Here is a 15,481-nt window from a genome sequence, read left to right on the forward strand (position 1 = left end):
TACTGAAAAAATCCAGGAACAGGGGAGTTCTCAAAACTTTAATAAAGTAAGAATGCTTCTTCAGATGCTTTGCAGGAAGATACAAACACAACCATTTGAAAACCTTACCAGCCATGAGCACCCCACCACCTGACTGCTGTAATCACAACGCTTGGAATGCAGGGTGAAAAAAGGTAACTGTTCATCCATACAGAAATCCCACCCAAAAACATGAATAATTCAGGTTCTTACCTCTCAGGCAACCAGATGGGTGGCTTGCAGCCTGGCAGCTGGTCAGTGCTGCAGAACAGAAATGCAGAAACCCTACTTGCAGCTGCACAGAATTCCAGAGTGAAAATGTGCAGGTGTCTTGAAAGCAGATTTAAAACCTGAGCTGAGGAATTGATCCTCCTCTTGGAAATGAGCACCGGAGGCAGAGGAATGCTGTAACACAGGAAGATTCCTGCACGGCTGCAGACCCCATCCACTTACCTTGAGGCTTTCCGTGGCGGCAGGGCAGTCTTGCTGCAGGGACGTTTTATACGATCTCATCTGCAGATGCTACAGATGCCTACTCTTTCTTCGGTCAAAAAATTTTTGGCAAGCCTTCTTTAGTAAAGCATTGTCTGGCAAACTGAACTAAGGGCATAATTGTCATTTGACATGACTAGATATAATTAGAAAATTTTGATGTCTTACTGACTATATGAATACATCTCCTATAAACAATTTGACAGGGGTGTTAAGGAGGGAATCTGGACTAGTCAAGGCACTTAGAGAACTTGGATGCAGGACTTATGGATTCTATTGCTGGCTTTCCCACCGACTCACTGTATGACCCAGGGTGGATTGCTTGGTATGTGTGTGCTGCAGCTACCCCAGCTGTACAATAGATAGAACAGGATGCTGAAAGAGAAATTAGCAGTTGTGATGGTAAAATCCTGAAAGCAAAAATGTGGACATACAACACAAATGTTAGAAGTACAGCAGGATGATAAGGCAAAAGTTGCGGTAAGCGAGAGATTGGGTTCTAACTGGATTTTTAAGCTGCTGCCTCTGAGAGCAACATGAGGCAACTTCAGAGATATCAGAAAGAGCATACATACAGAGGCATGTGCATTTGTTGTTGTGACCTTGTGCACCAGTGCGTGCTTTAAGAGAGGTTATGACCTCCCAAGATCCCTTCTAATCTGTAGGTCAGTGCCAGTGAGCAAGAGATTCTTCATTCTTTTGCTGAAAACCAGCAAAAAAAGATTATCTGGGTGTCTCCGTGCCTATAACCCAAGGAAAGATAACTTATCTAGAAAAGCTTTTTTCCTACCTACAATTCACAGAAAAATCCCTCTAGTCAGTCATAGCTCTAGAAATAACTAGACATTTCAGATTCTCTGTGCCTGATACATACCTCACATCTCATCAAACATATCTTGCACACATTCACACAGTCCAAAAGACACAGTGTTATGTAGACCAGAGCACCAGGCCTGGCAAACATGCTAGTACAGTGCCATTGGAAAGAGGGATTTGCTTGTAGTTCTGAAGAGTGAATGACATAGGAAATGGGCATTGTCATGTGAGCTGCTTTAAAAACTTAAATTTCAGCATATTCTTCTCCTGGTTATTAACAGAAATCAGTAGTTAACACAGGGACAAGGTAAGAAAAATGATTTGTGAGAACTGGTGTAAAAGCCAGCACCAAGCTCTGACTTGTGCACAAAGAGCTCTATCTTCTCTATCTTCTCTACTGTCTTCATTCGTGTATTTATTCACTGATGAGATCTTTTCTGAATCTTTTCACCTCCAGGATGAACAGTCTAGTTCTCTCATCCTTTCCTTATATCAGAGATGCTCTAGTCCTTTTATGATCTTCAAGACACTTTGTTGGACTCTCAAATACATGGGTGTAGTCTCACAGTGGACAGTCCAGAAATAGATGCAGTATTCCAGGTGTGGCCTGAAAAGTGCTGAGCAGAGGGGAAGGATGGAAAGTCTTCTAATAGAGACCAAGTTACCATTCACTTTTTTTATAGAAAGAACCTGTTGCTGGCTCAAATTCAATCTGGTGTCCACCAGGAACCTCATGTCCTTTATTCAGAAGTTGCTTTCCATTTTCTGGCTGCTTGGCCTCCAACGTCTTTTCCTTTGTAGTCGCTCCTTCCCAGCTGGGGGACTTTTCCCCTCCTTAGAACTATTGGACCTAGTATTCAGTCCTGGATTTTGATGAAGTAGTATTTATTGGTGCACACACAGACACAGAATAGAAGATTGTTTTTGTTAAGTGGGTCTTAGCAAATGCAGAATTGGGAAGCCTTCAGGACTCCTCTGAGACTCTTGAGGTAGATCTCAGATCTGATGAAGAGGAAAATGAACATTCATGCAGACATCCATTCTCAAAGACAAGGAAATACATTTCTGAATGACTGTCTGTTTGCACATTTATACTAAAATATCTTCAAGCAGCATCTCCTCACTTAATTTTTGTTCATGAAAATACAGGTTTTCTAAGGAAGCTACTGCACGGTTTTACCTCTCACAGAAGAATGCAGTCACATCTTTTCTGATCTGATGATAACAGGAATGAGGTCACTCTTTGTGATATTGTGGTTTGCATTCTGTCTGATTACTAAAAGTGAGTCAACGAAGATGGACACCCTATAACTCTTCAACTTTAATGCCAACTTGTTAGTTTTCATGTGAAGCTTGCTGCCATTAGTCTGCAGGACTTGGTTCTGTGCAGATGGAATGTCAGGATTATTTTAACATTCACTTAGTTAAGGGAAAACACAGTCGATGAAAAGAAGAGCTTAATTTATTGAGAGAAGCCAAGTTAAACACTTTCCCCTGTCCTGTCATCCTGTCAAGGAGAAAACTTGCAGGAAGAAATGAGTAAAGTACAAATTTAATGCCTTTATTGGCACGAGGAGGAAATGATAAGTAGGAGAATAATTAGCTTGCATTGCTTCTTCTGTGAGTCCATGGCAAGTTCTGCTCACAGTTTAATTGTGGCACAGGATGGAGTCTCTAATGTCTCTCTCACGTGTTAATCAATATTGCTAATTGAGTTAACAAGCTTACAGGCTTGTGTGCCTCCGGTGGCGCAGTGGTATAAGTTGCTGCTTGCAACACCAGAGGCCCAGGGTTCGAATCCCCCCTGTGGCGTAAGTGGCAGAAATGCTGTTCTGCTACACAGAGGGCTCGAATCACGGGAGTTGGACTCGATGATCTCTAAGGTCCCTTCCAACTCGCACGATACTGTGATACTGTGTGTGTGATACATGTGGACTTTCAGATATATCTAAATGTCTCCTGTGACATTAAAACAAAGAAATCAAAGTCCTCAGGCACCTTGATATTCCTCTAATAAACAGACCCAGTATAGAAACAGCATGAGATTCCTGTAGAGTCAATATAATGGCAAAGGAGGCAAGAATACGTAGGTTGCTATCAAGAATACACTGTCTGCCATCTCCTTCAGAAATTCAGTCTTTATCATCTCAAATATTGCACTATGCAGTTCACTGACGCTTGTCTCTGATTGATCCTTGGAGGAGAGTCCAGACTACCAGACAATAGGATCTCATGTTAATAGTGGTTTTGGCTCACTGGGCCTGAAGCTGTTCCACATATAAGGCCATAACAGCCCTGTGGAAATAAGCAACCTGAAAGTTGAGGGGGTAGGAGCTCATGACCTCATTCAGAAGAGGGATTAGTAAGACTTCTAGCATCATTATTATTAACTCAAAATTAGAAATCTGGCAGTTTTCCTATCATCAGAAAGGATCACCATGTTTCTTGAAACACACAAGTAGAATGTTAGCTGTAGAACTATTGAACTGAAATGTGAAGAAGCAGCTTCCCTATAATGAGAGTCAAGAAGGAAAAGGCTTTCTACCAGTCTATTCTGATTGCTCCAAAACTGCAGACCTTGGGTTGTGCCAGACTAGGCATATAGTGTCTGGTCATCTCTTTAGGAAGGAAAGAAACCTGGCCTGCTGAGGAATTATAGAGGATTAACCTAGGAACTTGAAAGGTTTGGGTGGTCCCACCCACAGTAAACTGACACAGAGGGCAGCCCTTCATGAAGTGATCTGAAAACTTACAGTCTTCATGGGGTAAATGACTCCATCTCTGATTGAGGGGATTGGGAATCTGCCTCAGGAGTCCAGAGCTCAATCAACCATAGGCACACATCAAGGGAAGGAGCTGAATGCCATGCATATACAGAATGAAAATAGTTATTAGAGCTTACCTGGGTGTGAAAAGTATTGAGTCTTCAAAGGAGAACTTAGAAAACTGCTGGCAGTCTCGTCCTGCAAGGAAGACTGAGAATGATTCCTGATAGTTAAGGGCACAGAAAAACTTCAGTGTATACCATCCTAATAACCCTACATTAGGTGCTGGAGCAAGTGCTTGTTTAGCAGAATGTTTATGCAGGCATATACAAAACCACAGTGTAACTATATATGCTGATTTCCGTTCAGTGAAGGAGAAACTATTCCTACCGTGGATTTATAATTTGGATTTCTGTGTCTATCACAGGCACTGAGCTATGTCCACATTAATAGCTCATTATTGATACTTTGATACCAGTATAAACCCCAAAGTTAGCATAATGTGATTATAGGTATGTGAGATTTGTTTAGTATCTCAGAGAAAACCATGTGCGAAAAGAGATCGGTATTAATCAGTCTTGAGTCTGAAGGTTTACTGAAGCATAGCAAAATTCCTCAAGATCTTATATATGGAGATGCAGCTCTCGTGCTGAGAACACTTTGCAAACACGGTTCGGACAAAACACATTTTACATTAAAGCCTGCTTCACCACAAAGCAGGCTTTATAGATGACACCAAGTATGTCTGCTTACTCCTGTGTCAGCTGGCTGTAATACAAAAAAATCCTGGTAGCTTAAATTAGCAGAGGTGCAGGGACCTGACAGTATTCGCCATGAAACAATGCAGTGCAATTCATACAAAATATCAAAGTTGTTCTAGAAACCCCTCGAGAAGAAAGAAAGCAATCTAGCAGAACCACAACAAGGAGGTACTTGTGCAAATGCCATGATGCAGAAGGAATTATATAATATCCCAAGTTGGAAGGGACCCACAAGGATGATCAAGTCCAATTCCTGGCTCCACACAGATTCACTCCAAAATCAAACCACATTTCTGAGTGTTGTCCAGACACTTGGTATGCTTCAGCAGGCTTGGTGCCATGACTACTGCCTTGGGGGCCTGTTCTAGTGCCCAACCACCCTCTGGTGAAGTCTTTTGTCAGTACCCAACCTGACCCTTCCCCTCACATAACTCTGCCTGTTCTGTTAGGTCCCACCACCGTTTACAGAGATGAGTGCCTTGCCTGTCCCTGCTAGACCAGAGAAGATCCATTTAGTGCTGCAGTCATTCCCAGAATTATTCCATGAATTCAAGAATTAATCAAGCATAGAGTTACTAGGAAGTAGGTGGAACTTCATCAATGCAGTCAAACTCCATGGTCACAACGATGCAGCTGCACAGCTTTCCCTGCATAGCAGGACATCTTCCCAGACCTCACCTTGCCTTCCAGGGCTACCACAGCATATCTGAAATTCAGATTTTATTATTGTGAGAAATAAATGCATCTCTCTGTTCATGTGACCCTTAAAACTTGCTTTCTGGTTCTGGTTTTTGAACATATTTTCACCATTTCCCACCATTTGTAGTATATTTGCTGAGCTGCTTCTGCTTGCTAATGCTGCCTGTTAACAGTCACAACTCTTCAGTTTAAACGGAAAAGGTCTGGACAAGTCTGAAAGCTGAAATCCTTCAGTTCGTGCTGGCAAAAGTGACTCAATAGCCAAGCCTATATGCAAATCAGCTTAAATAACATCTCATTCAACTGTAACTGAAGGTACAATTACATTATATGATGTAGAAAATACACTTCTAGGTACCATATCAAACATATCAGCAGTAGTTGTACCACATATATCTATCTCTTCATATTATTTTATGCTTTTCCTATTTGATGAAATACTGAGATGGATTAAGAACACAAAGCTTTCTGTCTGCCATTAATTTTCTGTCAATTCTGTTTCCATTTCTGCAGGTCTGGACTCTTCTGAGACTAGAAGCAAAGCACAGCAGGTAAAGGAGCAGAGGCAGACAGAAAGCCATCTCTGGATACAGACTGTCCTGTGCATCAGTACTGCGAGGCAATGCTGATATTCTCCATGGTGGAGAGGGGTCTAGGTATGTTGAAAATAGATCGCTCCTGAGATGGAGATCAGGCTGCTGCCTCTCTGTCTACTAACTTTTCAGATGTGGGAGGTTTTTTTTGAGTCCTGAGAGACAAAGAATGAGAAGATGTTTTTTAGCAGGGTGGCACAACGAGAACAAATTGAGAAAATGGAATAACCTACAGGCTGCCATATGTTGGTTAGTGGGAAACTCCCTCTCGTGTGTGTTCAGTGCGGTTGAGTTCATGAGCTGGAAACACACCAGTGTACTTGTATGACAGGAGGTTTTGCAGCATGGAAAGGAATCCTTTTACTTTTTACTGAGGCCTAGTGATCCTCAGCCTTTCCCCATGAGAACTACTCTCCAGCCCTCTGCTCCTCTGACTAGAACAGAGTGCTGTGCCAGAGGAAAGGAGGGAAAACACGGTTCCAAACCCCTGACATATTAGGGGCTGTAGACAGCCATCCTGTGTTCATCTGGACAAAGAAATTCTCCATATTTTCTCTAAGTCAAAATGCATATTAAATACTTGTCCTCACAAATTCCACTATGGCAGATGTACTGCTGGAAACTGCCTGTTTCCATTTATAAGTAGTGCAGTGGTACCAGCTTCAACTGTTCAAAGCTTTTTTTAGCCTTACTAACTTTAACCTTATTGAGTCACTCTCACTTGTTTCCTCTTTCCCAGCTTCCTGGGCATTCTCTTTTTCCTTGCAAAACACACATTTGGTTGAAAGGAATTCAAGGAGTCAACTCAAACAATGACACAAAATTCAACTGTGTCACATTTTTGAATGACACTAAATTAGGCAGATGACAAATGACAGAGCTTCATTCCAGATACATTATGAGACATGAAGACTGGATCAACACAAAGCTTATGAAGATCAGTGTGGATAAGTGGAAAGCTCACACCTGGGAGAAAAGTAGCCTGAGGTGTCAGTATGAGCTGGGAACTGACCAGTTCAGCAGGTGCTTCGCTAAAAAGGACTTGGGAGTTATGATGGGTGCCCAGAGGGATAACGAGTGCTCTCCCTGCAAACAAGGCAAAGATACTGGATGATGCTCTGAGCACGTCCAGCTGACCGTCAGAAGCCATAATCCCTTTTGTTTGGTATGAGTGAGTTATCATCTGAAATGGTATGTCCAATGTGGGGCTCTCCAGTTCAAACAGAATATGAACTAAAATGATGAAGATGGTCTCGAAAACAAGTCCTATAAAGAGACTTCCGGGGTTTTTAATGTGAGGGGAAAAGGACTAATTTCCATGAAGGGCAGTTAAAAATACAACGTTCAAATCTTTTACAATTAGTGGTAGGCATTGTAACAAGGAACAGTGATCAGAAATCACAACTTGAGAGGCACCAGTTAGTCATTAGGAAAAATCTTCACAAATGTCTGTACGGATGGAGATCAAAGGATTGCACAGTTTGTCACTCCTGAGATATTTCTCACCATCCCAGTAGTGAAGACTTCTAAAGTACAAACCCCCTCAAGTTGGTGAAAGATGTCATGTGACTAAAGCAAAAACAAGCCACACATGGGAAACCGTACTGAAAACAGTATAATCTGTGCTACTGCCAGTAATGGCAGATGCCTAACCCTGTGTTATGTGCATAAGCACTTTCCTGCTACCTCTACGTGAAGCCTAAGAAACCTTTAACCTTCTCAGCTTTCATAAACTTGTCCATGTGTCCACCCCACACAGAGTCTGTAATGCTCGCAGGATAGACAGAGCAGACATCTTTAACAGGGATCCCCTTACACTCCTTGTTTTTGAGCCCTGGAAGACAGGAGAGAGCTCAGAGCTGCTCAGCTTCTGCTCAGGTAGGAAACCTCCTCTTGTGGGTCGATGCCCGTAAGTCTGAAGAACAGGGTTAGGTGTCTCCTGTACCTGGAGACAGGTGACTTCATCTCATCCTCCCCAGGTGATCAGTAGCCCTGGTGTCCTGACCAGGAATGCCTGTGTGGATGTCCTGCTCCTCTGACAGACCATTGGTTCTGAACATGGGCAGGGGAAGGGCTGGCATGCAGCTCTGTGAGTGCCCTGTAAAGGAAATCCCACCAGGGACAGGTTGAGGTCAGAGGAAGGAAGGGAAAAGGAATGAGAGAGAATGACGAGTGGAAGGTGACAGTGTAAGAAATGAGAATGTGGAAAGAAACAAAAAATGTGTGCCTGGAGATCATGGAATCATAGAATGGTTTGTGCTGGAAGGGACCTTTGAGATCACCTCATTCCAACCCCCTGCTATAGGCAGGGACACCTCCCACTAGTCCAGGTTACTCGTAGCCCCATCCATCATGGATGTGATCTGATGAGGACTTTGAAGGAAAAAAGGCCAAGAGCTGTTGGGGAAGAAAAAAGAGGCATTCATGCAGAATCTGGGAGGGCCTGGCTGCTAGCAGAGTTTGTGGAAGGGCATCATATTTGTTTGGCTTGGGCTGTCTTTACAAGCACATCATGGCCTTTTTCTCTCAGGAATCTTGATGTGACTGCAGGCATCGCTAGAGGCAGCAGAACTTGTAGAACCAAGAATTAGAACCATGTTCCTTCTGGAGGGTGACTGCTTTCTGCTCTGTGACATGCATAGTCCTAAAGCTCCAGACTGGCTGAAAGCATTGCATTTTGTGAGGTACAGCTGGGGCTTCCCTCCCAGAGAACACCTCCCCTGCAGAGGATGGGTGCCTCAGCAGCCCTTAGGGACACACGAGCTGGGTCAGGCAGTTAGTGAAGGAAGGAGCAAAGGTAAATGAAGGTGTCATGAGAGAGTAGCAGGGGGACACACATGGGGCAGCACAAGAAGTATAAGATTCTGAGTGTTCAGCTCAGAGTGATTTGAGCAAGCCTCCATGATGAAGAATCACAAAGGGAAAAAAATGGTTTTCCATTGTTAATGAATTCTGTTAGAGTCTCTGAAGATAGCTGTTTGGTTTGTTTTTTCCTGAAAGCCCTGCAGACTCAGAGTAGCAGACCACTGCTGCTACTTTGTCTACTCTTTATCTGCAAAATAAGCAATAATAGTGATAACTTTGTAGTACAATCAGTAATTTAGTTTAAAGCTCATTTTCCCAAATGCACTGTGATTCATTAGCACAAAATTGGGCTTGTAAAGCAAGGTCCATGTAAATGTGTGCAGATGGGTGGTAGTTGCCCTACCCACAACCACAGGAAAATGATGTGTGTACTCTGTGTTTCCTGGGCCTCCTTCATAGCAAAAGGGGAAGAACGAATATCTCCATAATTAAGAAACTTTCCTTAGCCTGGCTTCTTAAGGAGGAGTCCATTCCTCTCCATTGACCATGGAGGGGAGACTGCAAACCTATTACGATTTGAATGGCTGATGCTATGGGAGAGTAACCCCAGTACTGATTTGTTTTATCCAGATGCCCATGACTCCAGTATGGTTCTGTGTAAGGCAGCAGATCCAGATTCTCACTGTGGATTTCAGACAACGTGGGAGTATAAAACAAGGTACGTTTCCAAGACAACTCTAAAAAACTCCATCTTATATTTGAACAAAAATTGCAAATTGGGATTAGGCAATACTAGGAACCTGTCACAACAGGGAGGTTTTGCCCAGTCCCTCTCTAGGGAAAGCAGACACAAAAGAAGCAAAATTACATTATGTGTGTTTGTGTATTTCTGCAAATATCATCCTCTCCAAAAGCAAGGGTGGTTTGGGGATTTGGAGTTCCCTCCTGTGTTCTTATTCACCACAGGACTGCAAAATACAGAAGTTCACCGAGTTCCCTGCTGCTCTACATGCCCACCAGTAATGTGATCTGTGCAGTTAAATAAGATAGTCTGATATTAAAGCAGTTGAGCTAAGAGGCAAGGGGATCAAAGCAGATTGCTTTATCAGCCTCTCAGGGGCTTGCAGTGGATTTTACGGAAACACAGTCTCATACCTTCTTTTAATTCATGGCAGTAAAAGAAAGAACAAATTAGAGGGATTTCTCAACCACTGATGTTTGACTGAGAGGAGGATTCTCTTCCCTCTTTGGCTGCAGGAGCAAAGCAGTAGAACTACAACAACGCCCCCCTCCCACCCCCCTTCCCCCTCCTTCCCCTGTCTGCTCTCCACAGAATTAACTGGACCACCCCCATCTCCTGTCTACTCTTCTTGGAAGAAACTGGAGAGAGGTTTTATATGTGACATCAGTGATATTTTTATGTTGGGAAAGGCAGCATTACCACCAAGACACAGCTGCAACTGTTTCTTTGCCCCCCTCCCGCCCACCCCCTCTGAGTTCAACAGCAAATGTCTTAGCAGGCACAAACAGTACAAATGCTAAGAGACGTGTCTTCCACTGTGTCACTGCATCTGCTGAATCAGAGACTTATTTTCAGAGGAATTAACGTGTATTCCCTCAGAATATCAGGAGGAAGAACACCCCTCCTGGTCAACACGAGAGAAGCTGATTGCACAGCAAGCTCATTCAGAACAACAGCTTCGCTTTCATTTAGGTTGTTTGACAAGACTTCCACAGCTAGGTACTATAGCACTATGATGCTTCCTAATTAAAGGTGGTCTGATACTGCCTCAAGCTGTTATCTCCCTTGTATTGCTATCTGCTACCTGGTTGACAGTACCCGAGTATCTTTTTACCAGTTTAGATGCCCGGTATCAGCCTGCTCCTGCAGAGGAGGCCAATGTGGCTGAGCTGAAGCAGAGGAACGTGGGCAGACTATTGGCTTTCCAGGCTTACAGCTGGTAGAATAGATGTGGAAAAGCTGTAACTCTGGTTTCTGGAAGCAACTATTTAGCACTGCCCACTGCTCCAATATGCCTTCCCATAGTAGATCGACATAGATCACTTTGCTGTGATAATTATTAGATTATTATCCTCTGATTCAGAAAAAATGCTGAGTATAGCAATCATTTTTTTTTTTTAAACAGTACACCCTTCCTTCCTTCCTTCCTTCCTTCCTTCCTTCCTTCCTTCCTTCCTTCCTTCCTTCCTTCCTTCCTTCCTTCCTTCCTTCCTTCCTTCCTTCCTTCCTTCCTTCCTTCCTTCCTTCCTTCCTTCCTTCCTTCCTTCCTTCCTTCCTTCCTTCCTTCCTTCCTTCCTTCCTTCCTTCCTTCCTTCCTTCCTTCCTTCCTTCCTTCCTTCCTTCCTCTCTTTGTTTTCCCCAAGACTTCAGAGAACTTTATTCCCATGTTTTGCTGGCTGCTGTACAGAACTTAGCCTATTGGAGAGGATGTGGAACAACAGCTGTGTGTCCATTTCCCACAGTGAGTACTACTGTAAGGGTTACTCAACCGTGGGAAGAGGGGGGGCAGGAAGACAGCACCTGTAGAGGCAGCCTCATGAATTTGAGAACATACAGCCAGCCACATCCCCTTAGAACAAAGGTCTGGCAGGTACTCTGTATGGAGAGTATACAGAATGACTGGTGAAAATGTAACTTCACGTTTTCCAAAGTATTTATAATCTTATGAAAGCACATAATCTTCCCACCTGGTCATTCCTTTTCCAAAGTGAAGAATCGTAATCACTGTCTCTCCAGTGTTCCCATCAGCGTTGACATCTTTCTGCATAGCCTTTCTAGTACGCAGGCCAAAGCTGTGGAGAGCATGTGGTTTGTGAGCCTGGCACAATGATTTCTGTTTTGTTGGCAGTTGATCCTGATCATTGCTAATACTCTGATTGCCTTTTGTGACCACTATCAAGCACTGACTCAACATCTGGAGACACTTGCTATCTGGTAGCTTTCTTACCTCTTACCCTGATTCTCCTTTCAGAGACTGGATTTCTGTAGGGTTTGGCTGTACGGCTGGCTCAGAGGCACTGAATGGGCAGAGAAGGTGACATTTGGTGGCAGCCACATAAAGGGTTTTTTTGGCTGGTGATTGCACAGCCTGCCTTACAGAGATGATGTAGTAAGTGGCTTTCAGCAACATGACAGTGCATGAGACTCAGGCAGCACAAAGCAGCAAGCAGAGCTGCAGAGAGACAGGTAAAGAGGCCACCTGTTATTTGGGGATGACCAGCTCTGGGCTATCAGAGGTGCACAATTACTCAGGCTCTTCGTGCAAACATCAGCAGAAGAGATCTGGGCAGCAGCCACTGCCAAGGAGGTGACATTCAGGATGCCCTTTCTGTCACCCACCAAAGCAGCTGAGGGGCTCCAGTTACAGAGCAGGGGAGTGGGGTGGGCAGGCCTGCGGGTAAGATGGAGAAGAAAGAGAGCAAGTGGCAAAAGGGGGAGGGAAGGGGAGGGAAGGAAAATCAGGATTAAGAGCGTAATATTAGAACTAGCAACAACTGCATCCTAAAAAAGAGAGCAATGAAGTGATTTCTTCCTTTGCTGACACTCATCTTAGACAGATGCACAAATCCCACTTCTGGGCAGGTTTTAGTGCTGTAAGTGGAAATATACTGGTACTGGAATTTGTATCATTCTGTTCTCTTTCAGTGTTAGACTTTTCAAGGTTAGGACACGGTAAGATCTTCTGACTGCTATCGTCACAGCAGCACAGCTACCTATTTAGCAGAATATTTTCTAAACTAACTTCCTGTGTTGTGGAAAAGTTCCTCCTGCATCCTCAGGAGATTTTATCCGCTGTGATCAACTGAAACATTTTCTTAACTGCTCTCCGTATCCAGCTGACAGACAGAGGGAGGCACACACGTCTTTGCTTCCTCTGAACTGCAAATTAGCTGCGCAAAGCAGACCAGTTCCATCAGGAGACAGCGATGGTGATGTGCCACTGCACACCCAGGGTGCCCCATGTGGGAGATGAGCAGCTGGGGAGGTCTAGCAGTCCTTACATTCTCTGTTCTGTGAAATTTACCTGCTCACCTCACTTTAAGTCCTGCTGGCATGTGGAGATGGTGGTGCCTACTCTGCTGGAGCTGTAGAGCACTGCTCTGAAGCCCTAACAGCAAAACTCGGGTTCTGCGTGACTTCTTTCTCTCCCAGGACTCGTTACGGTGAACTACTGAATGTGGCTTTACTGATAGAGCGTCTGAGGGAAAATGTTTTCAACCACTTGCTCTGCTAGAACTGAATTGCTGCTGTTGGGCCCAGGAGGTTTCCTGCAGTTCATACCATCCACACAGGACAGCAGCTCTATATAAGCCCATCAGCTGCATCTATTTTAAACTCTCTCTCAAAGGTCCTTGCTTATGGCTGCTATGAACTGATGTTTTTCTCAAGACCTTTGCACAAGCCCTGATCAGATGACAGGCATTCTGACTCCACAAATAGAGTGAGAATGCAAAATGACCCTCATTCTCCATAAAGCAGTGAGCAACTCATCTTCCATTTCTCTCACCTCAGTGTCCCACTTTGGTCCTGATCGTACAGCAGGCTTTATAGCAATGTCTTCCTGTGTTTTTCCCAGCCTCTGCTCCTCCTGCACACATCCTCCCTGGCTCAGAGCACTGATTCGGTCCTTTCCCCATTATATACCTAAACTCTCCTTCCTGGAATCCCTCAAAGCTGCTCAGCCTCTGCTTCTTTCTCCTCCTCCACTGTGTTTGTTGTTTTCCTTCTCGTTCTATTCTTAAACTGCCAAAAAACCCACATGCAAAGATGGAAGCCGGGCTTCCTCTTCAGAGGAAGCCTCCACATGGCCCAGGCAAGCCAAAAGTTTAGACACCCATGGGTTAGATGCTCAAGTGTATGTTATCGTTTTAGTGTTTACCAGTAATTTATCCTCCTGTTTCCTCTGATGGTTCTTCCCTCAACCTGATGCTGAGTTGTCATTTCTCCCACTCCCACATCCTCTACCATCTTCTCACTCCTCCCTCTTCCTTCACACACACACATCTTGCTCTCCCCCTCCCTATCTCATCCCTGCTTTCCCCATCACCATTTCAAACCCCCTTCAGAACTGTGGTTACTCAGACCTCTTCTCTCTTCTTTTCCAGCTTATTAATTTTTTCAGCAACAGGAGACGCATCACGGTGCATTTTCTGACTCATACCACATGTCATGCAATGGGGCCCCAGTTCAGTGTTTGATGTCAGCATGGGTTGCTCTTATTCCACCTGGCTGAGAAGGACATGGCTCTCTGCAGAGCTGCCAGCCCTGAAGGCAGCTTAGAACAAACGCTGCTGCCTTCCTCAGCATGGGAAGGGATTCACGGATTTGGGTTCTCATTCTGAACAGCAAAAAGTGAGCTTCCACTTTTTTCACATCCACAGACTTTGCTTCTCATGGTTGATGTCAGCAGAAGTGATGCCCTCACCCATCCCAAGCTGAATCCCAGCTGAACACCGGCAGTACCTGTGCAGCTGCCGTGCTCCTGGTGGCACAGCACATCCCAGCAGAGCAGGGCAAGCACCCAGGCGCTGCCTTCACACACTGCCATTCCACTGGCTTAGAGGGGCCGCTCCGGCCTGCTTCTGACTGCTCCCATTTCAGCCGAGAAAGGAGCTGTGCCAGACGGAGCAAGACTTGCTGGGATAAGAATAGCACCTGCCATCTTAGGACACAGCACAGTTGTCCAGCTCCTGCACGGCAACACGTTGCAGTGAGATATAGAAGGCAAGCTACCCGCTGAGGAATGTCTTCGAGTGCTATTCATGGAGGCGCCTCATCTACAGCAGCAGGCCTGGCCCCACGCAGGAGCCTTGCAAGAGGGGGTTATTTTGAGCTTTGGGCACTGAGGACGAAGGGACACAAATGGCAGCGATCCTCCAGACAGGCAACCTGCAGAGCTCTGTGCACAACTGACACAGCCGTCACCGCTTCCGGGGATGACTCTTGTGAAGCTGTTGGGCGATGTGGTGGGACCGGAGAGCCCAGCAGATGGGGGCCAGGAGGGAGCTGAGAATTCCCTGCGGAAATGAGGGCAGGCCTCAGGCCCGCCTGTCCCAGAGCTCAGGCACTCCACTGCCTGCTTTGGTTTTGGCCACATCCCTAAAGCATCAGCACATAACTTTGTGCAGGTGAACGCTGTGATCACAGGTGACACGGTTATGCTCACAACTTGATAGCTGCTTTATCTTCAGAGTGTTACCTTCCCTTTCATTTTGTGCTTTTGGTGCTCTCACTTTTTTATGTTTTAATAAAAAATATTTTAAAAATAAGTGTTGTCACATATATATTAATTATATACATACATGGTTAAAGCAAACAGACATTAGGCTCTTTTACCTTCCAGTTTAAATAAGAGGAAAACTTGAGGGAGAACTGATATGCAAAAGGTGAGAAGAGCTGAGATGAACTTGCCAACGAGATGAGAGTTCAGAATCATGTGGAAGAAGGGAAGGCAGAATGCAGTGTTCTGGTTTCATCCGGAATGAAGTTTATTTTCTTCCTGGTAGCTGT

The sequence above is a fragment of the Excalfactoria chinensis genome, chromosome 17 (assembly GCF_039878825.1).
Source record: "Excalfactoria chinensis isolate bCotChi1 chromosome 17, bCotChi1.hap2, whole genome shotgun sequence".
Taxonomy (NCBI): domain Eukaryota; kingdom Metazoa; phylum Chordata; class Aves; order Galliformes; family Phasianidae; genus Excalfactoria; species Excalfactoria chinensis.